Here is an 18,814-nt window from a genome sequence, read left to right as displayed (position 1 = left end):
ACAGGTTCTCGATAGGGTTGAGATCCGGAGATTGAGGCGGTCAATCCATCACCGATAGGTGGTTGTCTTGAAACCACTGCTTGACTACTTTTGCAGAGTTTTTAGGATCGTTGTCTTGCTGAAAAACCCATTTTATTGGCATATTCCATTCAGCATGATGTAACATAACATCTTTCAGGATATTTTTATACATGAAACGGTCCATTATTCCATCGTTTTGATGTATTGGACCTAGACCGTTAGCAGAAAAACACCCCCAGACCATTACATTGCCTCCACCATGCTTCACGGTCTTATGGCAGTAACGTAAATCGAGGCGTTTTCCGGCCGGTCAACGTACGCGACATGAACATGACAGTTCGCCATTTCTGCACATTCCAGTCAATATGAGATGTAGCAAACAGGAGTCTTTTCTTCTGGTTTTTTAGTGAAATCAGCGGTTTCTTTGCAGGGCGTCGAGAAAACAATCACGCTTCAACAGCACGTCGCCAGATTGTTCGGTCAGATACAGGTAGCTCTAATTGCTTTTGTATCTCGACTGATGATATCCAGGGATCCTTCTTGACGGATCTGACGATCATAGAATCCTCTCTAGAAGTGGTGAAACACGGTCTTCCATCTTTGTTATCTGCTGCGAACTTCCCCGTAGAACGATATTTGGAACATAGTCTCGATACGGTCCATTTTTTCACGCGATTTTTATCACAAATATTTTTTTGTGACATTTCACTTACGTAATCGTCAATAATTTTCTTTCTTAGTTCCAATCCAAGACTGTCGGGAGCCATTTTTGCACTTGAAGTCATAAAAATAAAAAAAATAAATAAGCACGCTTCTCAAGGCTTACCGTGTTACATTGACCTTGTGATGATACAATAATGCTCTGTGGAACACAACGTCTTGGTTGGATGTGGACTGTATTGATGTAATGAAATACTTGTTGTATTTCACTTCTTGTATTGATGTTCTTCGATAAAACACTTTGATAAAACTCACTTCGATAAAATGTCTTGACAATACTGACTGAATTACATGTCGATTTACATGTCTCTTATATAGTAAAATGAACCTGTGTGAACCTGTTCTGGAAGATTCTAGATGCTTCTTTTCAATGCTATTGGAAGCTGCTGGATGCGTCTGGGTGCTTCTGAATGTTTCTGGATACTTCTGGATTCTACTGGGTGCTTCCAGATGCTTCTTCTGGAAACTTCTGGAAGCTTCTGCATGCTTCTGGAAACTTCTGGAAATTTCTGGATACTTCCTTTAATTATTAAAAAACTTCCAGACCAGACTTAAGAAAATGAAACAAACCAAAAAAGTTGCATTTGTTTTTTCCGCTGCAAAATGACACTTGTCAACAAAATTCTGCCTGTGTGCTGTCACCTGTCAGCTAATTGCTCATGTAATGACATGCTTTGACTCCAGACTCCTGAACTGTTTGCTGTGGTAGTATAGTTCGTTTCGTTTTTAAGACATGTAAAATTAGGAGCACTTTTTAGCATTGTTCGATGTTGGTTATAAATGTTTTGTCCAATACTGTATATAAAAAGTCAATTTAGGAAAGGTGTTTGTGTGTGTGTGTGTGTGTGTGTGTGTGCGTGTGTGTTTGTGTGTGTAGAACTATTTGCTAGCCTCCCACACATAACCCTAATTAAGAGAGGGGGCTTAACGAATTTAGGGGACTATTCACAAATTTGGGGGAAGGGGGATCTGCAAAAAACGTTCAATAAAGTGAATGATGGTAATGTATAACCAACTTTAAAAGACGCACACTTTAATTTAAAAAATAACTTTTAATTTATACAATTTTTTCTAAATTAAAAATGTTTTAAACTTTAAAAAAGCAAAAAAAGAAGGGTATTTTAAAAGCGTACATATTTTTCAAGGTATGTGTGTTTGGGGAGGGGGATACACTTAAAACTACGCATGTCAACAGGGAATATGTACTTTTGAGAAACCATCTCCTGCTCTTACTTATAAAAACAAACAATTAGAACAGGCATAGAAAGAATTTTTTGGTGTTCGAGATAGGTAACTTCCAGACATGGAGCAAACTCCAAACATTTATATGTTTATACTTATGTCAAATAATGAAGGTTTGCAAAAAACTGCGATGATTGGAGGCTGGAAACAAAAAAGCCCCAAAATTTTCGCCCCCCTGCCTCAAACGTGAGAGCAACAAGTTGATGAAGTTTTTTTTTGTACTATTCTTAACTAGACTTATATTTATCGATAAATTTTAAGTTTCATAGTATTATCTTTTAGCCTTTAAAAATTATTACCATATAAAATTTGCAACCCCCTCAAATCTCGAACACCAAAAAATTCTTTCTACGCCTCTGAATAAGAAATTTGCAGACACCTTTGCATATTAGAGTACATACTTTATCGAAGATCTCTAAATTCTGAGCAAAATATAAAAATTGTAAAATTATTATAAACTACATTTGTAATATTTGTAATGATATAAAATAAATTAAAATAAATTTTTGCGAGCTTAATAATAACTAATTCAGAATATATATAAAAAAAGAACAATAAGCTTATCAGGCTAGGGCCGTATTCTCATCGCTCCGTTAAGCATAACGGAGCTTTTATCTGAAATTCCATTACAATATTTCTGAGTAAAGAAATGACGAAAATTTATATATATTCGTTAAAATAAAACTTATACCAAAATAAAACATTAATGTTTAAAAAATTATAATTTTAAATTAACTTTTTATTAATGTAGTTTAAAAGAAATTTTCGACTAAGGTTCCGTTAAGTTTAACGGAGAATGAGAATACGGCCCCAGAGCATTAAATAGCCTTGTTACAACTTCAAGAAATTTTTTGTCTAAATATCTAATTAACTAAATATCAGTTTAGTTGATTTATGTGAAAAAAAAAAATTTTTAAACATTACAAAATAAATAAAAATAATCTAGTAAATTTTGATTGCAATTTTTTTTTAAATCATATTGATATTTCATGTTTAATGGATTGATGTTATTATAATAATAATAAATCATTTGGCTTTATTAGTGTAAGAAATTAAATGATTCTGCTGCCTTAAAAACTTTTATTGGTTAATTTTAGTAATTTTAATTATGTTTTAAAAATGATTTCTTAAAAGAAATCATTTTTAAAACATTCCATTTCGATGACAAAACATCACGGAAATCATAAACCGTTAAAAATGTTTAACTATTTCCTAATTTACCAATTAATATACCACGTGTAACTAATTGGAAAATATGTGCAAAAATAATTATACTGTACTGGTATAAATAGGGAAGTGTTTTTGAAAACTACGTTGCTTGTGTTTAGGTATTGCGAAAGTAATACGTCTACTACGATATGGGAGAAAATTAAGTTGGTCGATAAAGAAGGTGCTGCCATTTTTAAAGGTGTTTTGATTATTTATTTTTCCTTTAGTCAAAAACTACTTTTAAAACTATTATCCAAAACATTCTTATTATTATAATGTTTATTAAACAAGTTACAATATTATTCCCTTTAAGTTGCAGGTTTATGTCTTGATAAAGATTAAAAAAATTGTTGAATAAAAGTTTACAAGAGATATATTTTCTGAACTTGGTAAAGCGATAGTTCCAAAAGCTAGAAGTTTTAGAGCTATTAAAATAACTCTAAAAATTCTAGCTTTTCGAACTATCGATTATAAAGTAAAAACTTACACTTTTATATGTAGTATTATAAAATTATAACATCGTTTTTTGATATATTTAATAAGTAAAGTATTAATAAGTTATTATTTGCGAAATAGATTTAAGAACTTACACTTTTATATGAATTGTAAGTGTAAACTATAACCATAAATTTTTATAAACTACAGATTTCTAAAATTTTATCAACTTCAGTTACTACAGCTCATCATTTACCGTAAATGTCTACATACGAGTTGGGTATAGACGCGTACACTCAGCTAATTATGAGTTTAACAAGGTTGTGACTTTGTGTAACTTAACTAACTAAAAAAAATAATTAAAAAAGTTAAATTTAAGTTAAAGCTTATATTTCATAAATTAAAATTTTTACATGTTATTGTGGAAAAGAAAATTCGTTCCCTCAAAACGTTTCCCATCAAAAATACATTAAAGTTTTTGAATGTTGACCAAAAATAGGATTTTAACTTTATTTAATACAAATATTTCTACGAAATTTATTAAACTAAATAAATAAAAACTTATTGTTTTAAAATTATTGTTAATTATGTTAGCGCTTTTGAACGAATATTCGTACAATAAAACTAAAAACAAATAATTTTTATAAAGCCGTTTGATATAAACGATGTTATTATCCTATAGCTTTATTAGAAAATCCAAAAAATCGCTAAATTATTGTTCATTTAAAATATATTTAATATGTAGTTTGACCACTGGCTTGGTCCGTTAGTGTTTGAATATGTACATACTTTTTTAAATTGAGCGATTTAAAAAAGTATGTACATATTTAAAGTGTCTACATGCACGATGCAAAAAGATGCTTATCGGTTATAACAAGTATTATTATTGGTCAGATATTATTTTCGTTTATTTTTACATAATAAACGTTTAATTATAGTTATTATGTAAAAATACCGAAAATCTTGAGTTAAAAAACATGTAGTGTTATAATATTTCGTTTTTTGATATATTTAATAAGTAAGTTATTATTTTCGAAATATGTTTGAAATAGCTACTTATTTAATGTTCGTCATAAAAATGAGAAAAATATGTCATTTTTCGACATTTTGTTTAAAAAAAAAGGAGAAAAAAAGTATTTTTTTTCTCCTTTTTTTTAATTTTATTTTTAATGAATATTTGCAAATATACGATTAAGTATATCGGTTTGTATTTTTTTTTACACTAATATTATTAATAGTATAAATAATATAAATATAATATTAATAATATTATAACAATAATATAAATATCTATTAAATATTTTTATTCAGAATAAATTGATTCCAAATATAATTCTTGGGGCATGCTAAAAAATGCCTACTACTTATTGTGTCGGTAAATAAGATGACTTCTGTCATCTTAAACAACATCATTGGGTGTTAACCCCCAGATCTCGGATAAACATTTGTTGTTAAATATTATGTACTTATAAAATACTATTTATTATTAAATATTATAAGCCAAATACCTCCTTCATATACTCTGCACATTTTTTAACTGCTCAGTTTTTTAGCTTTTTTTTTTAGTCTTTGAAAATCTTCTTTTATATATGTATCCCCTCTGTCAAGCATAGAGTTTCTCCTAGAAAACTAACGGATGCTTCATATTAAGTCATTATACACGAATTCTTTGTTTGCATAAATTAATTATCAATAAATTAAAAGTTGTTAGGTTTGCCACTAACAACAAATCGGATATGCTTAAAATTATTGGCTTTTTTTTTTACGAGTTTGTTTGTTCCATGCCTTAGTTAAATTTAGTAGTTTAAAATTAATATTAGTGCCAATAAAATTGTATTTAATCTTTTTCAGAAAATTTATTTTCACGCAAGAAACTACTTAGTGAAATTCAACATTATTTTTTACAAGATGCAAACAACTCAACTTTAGTATTATATGGAATGTCGGGTGTCGGAAAGACACATATTGCAAGAAAGTATTGTGAAATATCTTATAATTTCTATCAAAACTTTGTTTGGATTGACGCAGCATTTGGAATGTTACAAACTTCAATGAGAAACCAATGTCAAATATTAGGATTCGAGGTTCATGATTCAAAAGGAGATTATTTTAATATAAAAGTGATTGTTGAAAAAATTCACAACTATTATAAAAATGAAAAGACTTTGTTTATTTTTGACAATGTCGACGATGAAAGTGTAAAAAATTTATCAATGTACATTTCGAGAAAACCGAATTCATTCACGTTGATTACCTCCCAATGGAGAACGTGGTCAATTAATGTAAATAAAATGCTAGTTGATGTTTTTTCTTCAGAAGAAGCTTTCGTTTATGTAAAAAATAATATTAAAGAAAACAGCGACAAAAGCATACGAAACTTAATTAAAGAACTTGGTTGTCATCCGTTTGCAATTACTCAGGCAATAAAATATATAAATATACATAAAATTTCGATAGAAAAATACATATATCGATACAGATCGAAACCATCAGAAATATTAGACAATAATAACTTTCCAACCGAAGAAGAATCGAAGTCTGCAATGAAAGCAATTAACTTAGTTTTAATAAAATTAGAAAAAACTAAACCTTTTCTATTTAAAATATTAAACTGTTTATCTCATTGCGACGGTCAAAACATCAGTAAACAATTTATAACACAAATCTCAAATCAAATGGAAACAAACGATGAACTTTTAATAGATGAAGCCATTGGATTACTAATGAGTTATTCTTTACTAAATTGTTTTGGTGATAAAAAATATACAATACACGAACTGACACAGTTAACATGTAAATATTTTCAAAGGAGAAATTCAAGTACAAATAAATATCTTGATATAATCGAAAATTATTTTAAAAATAAATTGAATGAGGTAAAAGATCACATGGATTACGGAAATCATTTTGTTTTTCATTTTATTTATATGTTTCGTACTGAAGAAAAAAAGTTTTCGGAAACCTTCCATCATTTGAGGAATTCTATTCAAAAATTTTTAGTATGTAAATGTTTATTTGAAGAAGCAATCGAAATATTAAAGGCTGTTCAAAATTTTAATACAGAAACTTATGGTGAAAAAAATATAATCACGCTTGATACAAAACATAATATTGCAAATTGTTTGAACAATATGGGAAAATATGACGAAGCTTTGGAAATTTATTCTTCTGTAGATAAAATAGAAACTGAAGTTTTAGGTATCAACCATCCGTCTACAATGACAACGCAACATAATATCGCACTCTGTTTGTACAATATGGGAAAATATAACGAAGCTTTAGAAATTTATTATTCTATTGATAAAATACAAACTGATACTTTAGGTATCAACCATCCGTCTACAATAATAACAAAACATAATCTTGCACTTTGTTTGAGCAATATGGGAAAATATAACGAAGCTTTAGAAATTTATTATTCTGTTGATAAAATAGAAACTGAAGTTTTAGGTATCAACCATCCGTCTACAATGACAACAAAACATAATATCGCAAGCTGTTTGGACAATATGGGAAAATATAACGAAGCCTTAGAAATTTATTATTCTACTAATAAAATACAAACTGAAATTTTAGGTATCAATCATCCGTCTACAATGACAACAAAACATAATATCGCACTCTGCTTGGACAATATGGGAAAATATAACGAAGCTTTAGAAATTTATTATTCTGTTGAAAAAATACGAACTGAAATTTTAGGTATCAACCATCCGTCTACAATCACAACAAAACATAATATCGCACTATGTTTGGACAATATGGGAAAATATAACGAAGCTTTAGAAATTTATTATTCTGTTGAAAAAATACGAACTGAAATTTTAGGTATCAACCATCCGTCTACAATCACAACAAAACATAATATTGCAACCTGTTTGAACAATATGGGAAAATATAACGAAGCTTTAGAAATTTATTATTCAGTTGATAAAATAAAAACTGAAATTTTAGGTATCAACCATCCGTCTACAATGACAACAAAACATAATATCGCAAGCTGTTTGGACAATATGGGAAAATATAACGAAGCCTTAGAAATTTATTATTCTACTGATAAAATACAAACTGAAATTTTAGGTATCAACCACCCGTCTACAATGATAACAAAACATAGTATAGCAAGCTGTTTGGACAATATGGGAAAATATAACGAAGCTTTAGAAATTTATTATTCTGTTGATAAAATAGAAACTGAAATTTTAGGTATCAATCATCCGTCTACAATGACAACAAAACATAATATCGCACTCTGCTTGGACAATATGGGAAAATATAACGAAGCTTTAGAAATTTATTATTCTGTTGAAAAAATACGAACTGAAATTTTAGGTATCAACCATCCGTCTACAATCACAACAAAACATAATATTGCAACCTGTTTGAACAATATGGGAAAATATAATGAAGCTTTAGAAATTTATTATTCAGTTGATAAAATAAAAACTGAAATTTTAGGTATCAACCATCCGTCTGCAATGACAACAAAACATAATATCGCACTCTGCTTGGACAATATGGGAAAATATAACGAAGCTTTAGAAATTTATTATTCTGTTGAAAAAATACGAACTGAAATTTTAGGTATCAACCATCCGTCTACAATCTCAACAAAACATAATATTGCAACCTGTTTGAACAATATGGGAAAATATAACGAAGCTTTAGAAATTTATTATTCTGTTAATAAAATAGAAACTGAAATTTTAGGTAACACTCATCCGGATACAATGACAACAAAACGTAATATTGCAATTTGTTTGAATAATTTAAAAAAAAAGCAAACGAATTGTTTAATTATTTGATTATTATATTAGTTTTAATATATATAAATTTTATCTGTTGATAAAATATAATTGACGAACGTTTTTCTGTAAAAGTTCAAAAACTCTTTATTTAATTCTTATTAAGAAAACTTTTAAATAAGAAAAAAATGTTTGTTTATTCATTGTTTATAGCTTTAATATTTTAATATTTGTATGTATATATGTATATATTTATATATATATATATATATATATATATATATATATATATATATATATATATATATATATATATATACTTATTTGTTTAAACTATATTTAAAAAATGAACCAATTACGATAATCTCAGGAAATATGGTATGGAATATTAAAAATACCTTAATTGATATAATTTTTAACTCTTCGATAATAGTTTACTATATGCTAGTGGTGGTAATTTTATTCTTTTTTTTTCTTATTAATTGAAATTAGAAAAGTAATTATCAACATGTATGATTTTATTTTATTTTAAAAAAGATAAAAATTTAATATTTAGTGATCTAAATAGTAGCTCTGAAGTTACTTTCAAATTATGCTTAGTTGATAAGTGCGTATGAAGGCCTTTTGTAGAACCACCCAATGTTTTCAAAATATCACCACATTTCTTACATTTTGCTGCCAAATTATCCGCAGACTTCAAATAATGTGACCACACTGAAGTTGGGTCTTTATCTTTTCTGTGTAGAAAAATGATGTTCCCTTTTCACTGTTTTCCTTCATGCTTAGAAGGATAAACTAATAAAATCAAAATTTTAAAAATACACTCATATTTTATGATTTTCATATAAAAAATAGTATTTTATATTTAAAGCACAGTAAAGGTAAAAAAAAAATTTTTTTGGTCAAAATTTTGGGTTTAAAAATGGACTACGCGCTGCGATAAACAGCCTGTAAACTAATAATGGTATGATCATGAAATTCTCACAGCTTTTTAATATCAGATGATTACACTCACCCTGCCAAAATCAAATAATTTAACAAACTATTGAAGCTTTTGTAAGAAAACCGGTTTAAGGCCTAAAAATAAGCCCCGAAAAGGCTTAGAACCTAGACCTTATTTTGAGAACCAGTTAACTAACATGAATTCTTTTGGTAATGTGAATGTGCATATATATAATAAACAACTACTGAAAATTTCAACACAATCAGACAAACCAATCTCATGATATTTATCGCAGCGTGCAACAAACTCATATATTGATAAAAAGCTTGAATATAAAAAGGTAATATACAATAACTACGTTACAAATAGCAATAACAGCCTTAACATAAATTTAATTTAAAAAATAACAAAAAACTAATATCTAAAACACTCCTGCTTCATAAGATGCACCTTCACTTTCATTTACTATACCTGTAAAAAAATTTCGTTGTGCACGAAGTAGCTTTCTTCTTTGTTTTATTGAGTCAAGCGACTTCTTTTCCATCATCTTTATTAATTCTGCAAAGCAGCATTATATTAAAATTAATTTCATCAGTTATTCCAAAGTCATTTCAAAAAAATCATGCTTCAAGCATTAGTAAATAACGTATTATTGCGGTAAACAACAAAAGCATTAAAAAGGTTATCAGTATAAAAAGTTTAAGCGACTTAATAAACTCAAGCAATCACTTAACCATAAATTCGCTCAATAATTTTACAGTTTATCTTTTGAACACAAGAAGTTTTGCCAACTAAACTTAACGATTGTTTTTTATACGTTAAGTCCAACAAACCTGCCTTAATTTGTATTTGAGAAACTTTTTTCAATGATAAACTCTCAAACTCCATGGTTTGTTTAAAAAAATGTTCCATTTATCGTAAGGATAAAGCACAAACAGGATAAACCTGCAAAGCAGCATTATATAACTCGTTATAATTCAGTATAGTTACCAACTTTGAACATTTTGTTTTACAAAATAATTTAATTAGTTCAATCCTGCTATAATCCCGAAAATCCCGGAATTTTGTGTTTAGAATCCCGGGATTTTCGAGACCCAAAAACGTACGGGATCCCGGGATCCCGTATCCCAGGATTGCAATCCCTAGCGAAAAGTTAAAGCTAAAGATACAATCACTTCACCTTAATGAAGTTGCAAAGCAAGCTGCAGTAACTGAGTTGGCAGTACATAACAGACGCGAAAAAAATATAAATGTTTTTTCCCAAGCTGTAAATTATATTCGAAACATTTCACTGCCCAAAATACCTGTGCAAGAATTCTTTTACCTAAGGCAGTAAACGGTTAGTGTATTTTATATTCATGATGTGAAGAGAAACGTTGCAACACTCTATCTTTATCACGAGGGTAGGCTAGAATCTCTCCAAATGAAACTTGCTTCTTTCTTTTGCGCTACCTGTCTAACTGTCCTCAAGACATGATGAACTCAACTTTTATGCCGATAATTGTCGGGGGCAAAATAAAAACCATTGCTTTTCAAAACATTTTATGGCGCTTACTGACAATAAGTTGATTAAAAAGGACAATCAATTTTTCCCAATCAGAGGGCACAGTTTTTTGCCCTGTGACCGTGACTTTTCGATTATAAAAAGAGAGTTAAAAAGGCATGACAGAGTGTACAGCGTTCAAGAATTAAGAAAAAAATTATATTAAAATGTAGTAATCAAAGAAAGTTTTTAGTGGTTTATGTAGAGAATTTATCTCTAATTTACGATGGTAAAAGTTGGTGGCCAGTTCACGATACAAAAAACTTTACCTCAATCAAAACAAAGGGTAAACCCACAAACAAATCCAGTTTGCAATAAGCAAATTTCACCATTTTTAATACAATTGTGACAGCATATGCCAATATAAAGCCAGAGAAATTATCAATGCCATTGTCAAGCATACTTTAATGATGAGAAAAAATACTCAAAACAAAGTGAACCTGCCAGAACAGCTTCTTACCTAAACTGAAAGATGCAAATAAAATATGCTGAATCGAATGACTTAAGAAAGTGTATTAAGTATATCCCACATGACCATATTGAATTTTATAAGGAACTACTGCAATCGTCTACATCAGAACACAACGATGGAGAAGCAGAAGATGTTGGGGAAAATGATTAAGCATAGCTGATAAAATTTCTGTAACAGACCTTTTTTTACTAATAATTTTTGTTAAAATGTATAAACAATTCATAAATATACACTTTGTAAAGATTTATCGCAGTTTATGACATTATTTTCTATAGCCCAAAATTAAAATCATAATAAAATAAGCAGTAATTATTTGCTAAATTTTAAAAGGCCTGAAGTCCACAGTGTTAATTGGTTTGTTGCTTCTTTTAAAATAAATATAAAAAAATTTAAGTTTGCTTTTAAGACGAAAAACATTATCTCCTTCAAAAAAAAAATTGCTTACAATAGTAACAACAATATAGTCTGCACCAACCCTTAACAAAAGTCCAATTTAATTGCAAGTAGTCGCAGCAATATATTAACATTTTGAAACTTTTTTACGTTTCATGCTTTTATTGTGAAAGTTGTCTGAAATAGTTGTAATACGCTGAATCAAATACTTTCCAAGTTTGGGAACCAAATAATTTAAGTTGACACGCTCTTCAACCTTATTAAGTAATTGACAAACTCCAGTTCAATTTTTATAAACCCGATGAAACAGTAATTAGTTTTTATGAAGCTTTAGTTGTTTTTGAAACTAGACAAACAAAATAAAGGATAAGCAGAATATATAAATCTTTATAGAAAGATGATTTTACCCAGTGCTGGCGGAAATACCATTACAGCAAATGCTGGAAAATCCAAGCACATAGCATTTTAATATAGCGTTAAAATAGATTCAGCGTATTACAACTATTTCAGACAACTTTCACAATAAAAGCATGAAACGTAAAAAAGTTTCAAAATGTTAATATATTGCTGCGACTACTTGCAATTAAATTGGACTTTTGTTAAGGGTTGGTGCAGACTATATTGTTGTTACTATAGTTGCTGCTACAAGTAAGGCAGCTGGAGGAGGAGTAGCTCTAGGTTTTATTATAAGGTAAAACCGCAGGAAACCATACTCTTACAATTAAATATGGAGATAAATCCATTGCTTGAATTTTATTTTTTTTTTTACTTGTTTTTAAATCTCTTCTTCCTTTTTTTAAAAGTTCCTTTTTACTTTTTTCACGGCTATCAGGCTTATTTAGTAATGCAGCTTGTTTCTCTATCCGCTACGATGCAGATATCTGCCAAGCACTTACTCTTTTTTCTGATTTAATTTTTACTTCTGACTGCTTTTCTTCTTCTAGTTTTACTATTAAGTATATGTTCAGCGATTTTCAAATGGTTGCTCTGGATTGCTGCGTAATATTCAAAGACTGTAATTTATATGATGACCGCTTATTGCTAACTTTGCCCTAGATGATCGGCGGCTATCAAGGTCAGACTCAGTAATACAATCATTAATAAGGAAAAAACATTTATCCCCTTCCATCACTTTACTTATGAGCTTAACGATACGTTGCACACCACACCGTTCAATGCGAAACGCGGGCATGACTTAAAACCGCTCACGTATAGTTTTACTGTATAAGTGTTTGATTGTTTTTTATTGCTTGGCAAAAAATGAATACAAAGGCTGACGGCCTCCTTTCAAGAAGATGCAGAACAAACTCAGTTTTACACAAGTTGGTTGCTCCCATAACTAATAGATGACTTTGCATATTAAAGAATAAGCATATATGTATAAAAATTTACTTATTTCAAAAGCAAAATAAATTATACGGTATCTGAAAAATGGCTTGTTGACATTGATTTCATTAAAATTAGCTGTGGTATCAAGCTTAGTCAATACCAAGCTCTTGAAAAAATTTTTGGAGTAACGTTCAACACTTATTTAGATAAATTAATGGTATACTAAAACCGTGGGTTTCCTGTAGATCTTAAATTAACGCATATTGATACATTGTATCATTTAAACCTTTTGGGATTAGTTACATCAGGAATATTTTATATTTCTGAAAAGCTACATATAACAAATAAAACTGAGCTTAAAGTTGACTCAATTATTTTTAAAATAACATTCTTTTTAATTATATGGGTTAATGTTCAAGAAATCGTCGTTATTAAAAAATGAATACCACATAAAAATAGTTGAATAAACTTCCATTTAAAGCAGTGAATTTTTATATATATCATAGATAGATTATGAGCATGAGTATCTATAACAAGGACAATCCTTATAAAACGATATTCGCTGACGTTGTCTATCACAGCATCATAGTCGGCCTTGGTACAGTATGGTTAGCTGTTATTTCTGAAAAAGTTGAAATAAAAAAAAAAACTGAACTTAATTTCGAAATGCGTGATATTGGTAAATTTAGTCTTTTCTTAATTTAACATCATAATTAAGTAACTCGTATAATATTTAATACACTTTTCAATAAAATTAATCAAGTGTACCCTACAAAATTTTTAAATTACAATTATGAGCAACCTAAAATGCACTATTGATTGCTAAACTTTATATTGCCATCAGAGGTCCTAAATTATGGAACACTTTATTAAATAACCAGTTGAAAAATTGTTCTTTACTTTCTCTTCAAACAAAAACTTATACCAAAATTTCTTTACGATGTTAATGAATTAAATTATTTTTAAGATTCTTTTTTTTTTTAATTTTTAATTTTTTTTTTCTTTTTAACAACTCTCTTATTAACTGGTTTTAATTTAAATTTTCTTTAAATTATTCTGTTAACTTATTATTAGTTTTTATTATTTATATATTATATTAGGTGTAATTATTTTTATTTTTTTGTTTTTTGCAATTTTATTTTGATCATAGATTAGTAACTGATCTTAACATACTGGTAAAATTTTTATTTATTTTTTATATGGTACAAAGTAATTTTATGCTTACATTTTAATGATTGTACACGCATGATGATGAAAGCACGTCGGGGCGTAGTGATAAGGCAAATATTGTTTACTTTTAGCCCTGATCATGTAGATTTTATTTATATAAAACGGCATTGTATTCTTTTTTTAATGACGAAATAAATAAATATTACCATTAAAAAAAAAAAAAAAAAAATTGGGGGTGAACTCATTCGTCAAAAATCAGTTGATATGGAATGTATACCAACCACTATTATGAAAAATGATCTGGATTAAAATATATGTGGCATTTAAGATCTATGACATGTAGTATTTTCCACCTATATCCAATGTAGGATTTACCATCTAAAACCCACGTGGGATTTAACATACGAAACCCACATGGGACAAAATAATAATCCCCATATGGGTTACATATGGTAAAAACCCACGCGTATCCCATATGGGATTTACCATGTGGGATTTTCCATATGAGACCCACATGGGACAAAATAATAATCCCCACATGGGTTACATATGGAAAAAATCCACGCGTATCCCATATGCGTTTTTTCACTGGGATAGATGCAATAAAAATGGAAAAAACAATTTTAGCGTCGTCGATGCCTGTTGGAAAAAAAAAAGTTATTTTTTTCTTAGTGTAAAAGTTCAATACTTATTTGCTACAGGTGAGCTAAAAGGGGGTAAAAAAGGGCTACTGATTTTATTTGGTCTTTAAAGACTTATTCTATTGATTCAGTTGAGCAAGAAATAGATCAACCAGCCGTTATTTAGGTTGGTGCGGTGGCAAACGCACTATGATCATAGATACACCACAAAGGGGTCGTCCATAAAGTACGTACGCCAAAAATTTTGAAATTTTACCCTCCCCCTGTTGCCATGAGTACTTTTATGTCCCCCACCTCACCCCACCCCACCCCCATAAAAAGTACGTACGTTTCTCAAATACTCCCCCCCCCCTCAACTTTTTTTTCTCAATAAAAAAGTTTATTTAAAAAAGGCGGAGGGTACCTTAGATACTTTATACGACCCCAAAGCCCTTTGTTTGCGCATTTTAAAAACGTCTTCAAGTATATATGCAAATAATAATTTAAATAAATTTAAAATACTGCAAAGTAAACTGTGTATTTGGCCGAGAGGTTAATGCGGTGGAATAGACGATGGAATGCGGTGGAGTAGACGATGCGGTTCGATTCCTGCTAAAATCCATGTCAATTTTTTTTTTTTGTTATAATAACGAATCAAATATAAATAAACTATACTTAAGGCGGACGTTTTTTTCACGTTTTTTTAGTAAGTAAAAAACGAGTCTTACTCACAGCGCACGGCTCTGCTAAAACCTGTTTTTTGTCGACTCAAAAAATAGATCTTACTCAGGGTCAGTATATAAAGGGTGGCATGTGTGCATGGGCCCCCGCAGAATTTTTTGATGTTCCAGATAGAACACTTTCACATATTGTGCAAACTTAAGTTTGTTAATATGCCAAATGAGGTGGCCTTGCAAAAAATTAGGATCGCAAAGGCCTGGGAACAAAAAGCCCTAAAACGTTTGCCTCCCCCTTCCATGCCCAAACGTGAGGGAAATATGTAGCAAAATTTTTAACTTTACCATCTAAAACTAAATTTAAATTATTCGACAGATTTTATTTTTTGTAGAAAAATATTGTAAATTACAAAAAGTTATGACCATGCAAAATTTACACCCCTCTCATTTCGGGGGTCGGAAAATTTGCATGGTCATAACTTTTGTAATTTACAATAGTTTTCTACAAAAATTGAAATCTGTTATTAAATTTAAATTTAGTTATTGATAGTAAAGTTGAAAATTTTACTACATTAGTGCCCTCACGTATGGGCAGGGGAGGGTAAACGTTTTAGGGCTTTTTGTTCACAGGCCTCCGCCATCCCTCATTTGGCACAGCTATAAACAAACTTAAGTTCGGATTTTGCACGATGTGTGAAAGTATCCTACCTGAAACATCAAAAAACTCTGAGGGCGCTCATACATGTGTGTGCAAAGAGGAAAACTATACCCTCTACTCCATATACCATACATCTTTTTATGTTGGCAAACTAGAATCTTTAGTCAAAATGTAACTTTTCTATTGATTAGCTGGTTAATTGTAATAAATTAGAAAATCGAAGTACGTACTTTTAAATTGAACCCTCCCCCCCCTCCCCTATACGCTTTCGTACGCTTTTTGAAGACCTCCCCCCTATGAGCGACGTACTTTATGGACAACCCCTAATGTATCTTTTAATCTAGTAAAATATGTTATACCTCTTTGTTTTTGTTCTTTAAATAACCAATTAGACATTTCAAGATTGAAATATTATTTGATATTGTAGTTTTAAAACATTATCAACCATCTGCTATGAGTTTTACATTTATCTCCCATATTTGGATCTACCAAATATGATAGATATGGTATGGATCTTGTTTGAATTTATTTTTCTTAATTTTATAAATTTTTTTCAGTTTATTATTTAAATTTTGAAAACAGTAATTGTATTGTTTTATCTTTATTTTTAGGTTGGGCGTACGCACCCCTTATACTACGGAAAGGGCATACACCTCTTCCGTAATATAAACGCCACTTGTATATGTAAAATCTTGTACAACATAATTTTTATTGTATTTTATTTTACTCATTTTATTGAAGATATAAATATTAATAAAATCACGTCATTTTTGATACTAGGGTGTATCAAACCATCACCACCACACCTACTTCTAGCGTCAACATACACCTCACATATTTTAGTGGTTTAGTATAAATTTATAACAACTTTTTGTATATTTATTTTGCTAATGTCTTAGAAAAGACTTTTTTTCTAAAAAAAAAAGTTTAGTTTCATACGGGTAAAGTGGTAGTTTGTTGCCCCCTCTGTCTATCCGATACGCCCGTTGTTTAAACATTAACACAAATTTGTCGCCCACTCTTACATCTCTCTTTTGACACCAAGATATTAGTATTTTGATAAGAATTGACAAAGTTATGACAATTTAAGTGAAGAAAAACATAATTTTGACCTCAGTTTCTTCAACAAATCTATAAATCGAAAAATCGGTACTTAAACCGTCATAACTTTTGAACAAATTGTTCGATTTTGATAATTTTTTTTACCATTAAAATACTGTATTCATCTTCTTTCAATTGATTTATAATATTATGGTATTCAAACAATTTGACATTTTTATCCACATACCTATATATTGAGTTAGAAACTAACTTTTATTAAATAAAAAGGCAGACATTCAGAAATGTTAAAACTCACTTTGTAACCAGCATAAAGTGATAAAAATGTGAACTGCAAAAATGTAGCGCAGGCAAATACATTTTTACTTGTGAAAATATGCCTTAAAAATGCCTTGTGAAAATAAAATAATTTTGTTTGATTGATTTTCCTCGGAGGAAAATCAATCAAACAAAAGTTTCCCGAGATTATAAGTAACCATTTTAAAACATTGAGCCACGTTTAACTTAGAAGTTATAACTTAAAGACTAGGAATAAATGTACCGCTCCGCATCTAGTGTTGTCTTTTATACCTGTGATCTAACCGGTTTTTAAAAAAACCCACTACAATAAATTGATATTATACCATGTTACTACAGAAGTAGCCAGAATATTATTTCACTTCTAAAAAGTCTATTTATCGCAGAAAATTTATGATAAATAAAAAACTGGCTCTGTAAGAGCCAGTTTTAAAAAAACTACCTCTGTAGTAACATGGACTATTCAATTAATCTTTACGGACACACAACAACAATGATCCAAACATTTTTTTTTCTTTTCTTGATTTTTAATTTACAAAATGTTTCATTTATTTGATAATATGCAAAAAATTGAGGAAATATGGAAATTATTGCATGTGATATAAAGATTTAGTGAAAGCCCGGGTTTTTTTACTACTGAAAATCCCGCACTTAAAAAGGCAAATTTTAAAAAATTTGAAATAAACTTTTTTTTATTAACTAATGCTAACTTGTTTCGGTTTAAAAATATTTAAACTATAAAAATTGAAATTTTTTTTCAAAAAAGTAAAATCCTATTTCCGCTTTACCACGCATAGTGTGCGGTTAGTGAAGAAAGGCTTTCTCTCTTCGCCATTTTGACTACTTGCTTAGTTAATGGACCTTTCCCATAAATCGGCAACTGCGCAATGCATTGTGGTAGTTGTATTCATTTAAATCAAAACAATCCGATTAAAGTATTAGGAATTAAATATTATTATAATGATTAGTTCTTTTAATGCTAATTTAGAAAATAAAATTGATGCTAGTTCTTTTCAGAACTCTTGCCAGGCATCTAAAGCTATGTTTCGGGAACTTAAGCATGATGAGCTTATTGCTGTTAACGAAGAAGAATCTATAAACAAGAGTATATCAACTTGGTCAAGAGACATTTCACTTTTACCAAATATATCTCACAATTTTATCAAGAAATATCTTGTTAATGATACTATACATATTGATAATTGTAAAAAAGGAGCCAATAAACACCAAACTCTTGGCTATCGTTTATTTAAAGAAAACTATGTCAAAAATGTATGTGTT

This window comes from Hydra vulgaris, chromosome 01 (genome assembly GCF_038396675.1).
Source record: "Hydra vulgaris chromosome 01, alternate assembly HydraT2T_AEP".
NCBI lineage: Eukaryota > Metazoa > Cnidaria > Hydrozoa > Anthoathecata > Hydridae > Hydra > Hydra vulgaris.
Note: the sequence above shows the minus strand (reverse complement) of the source record.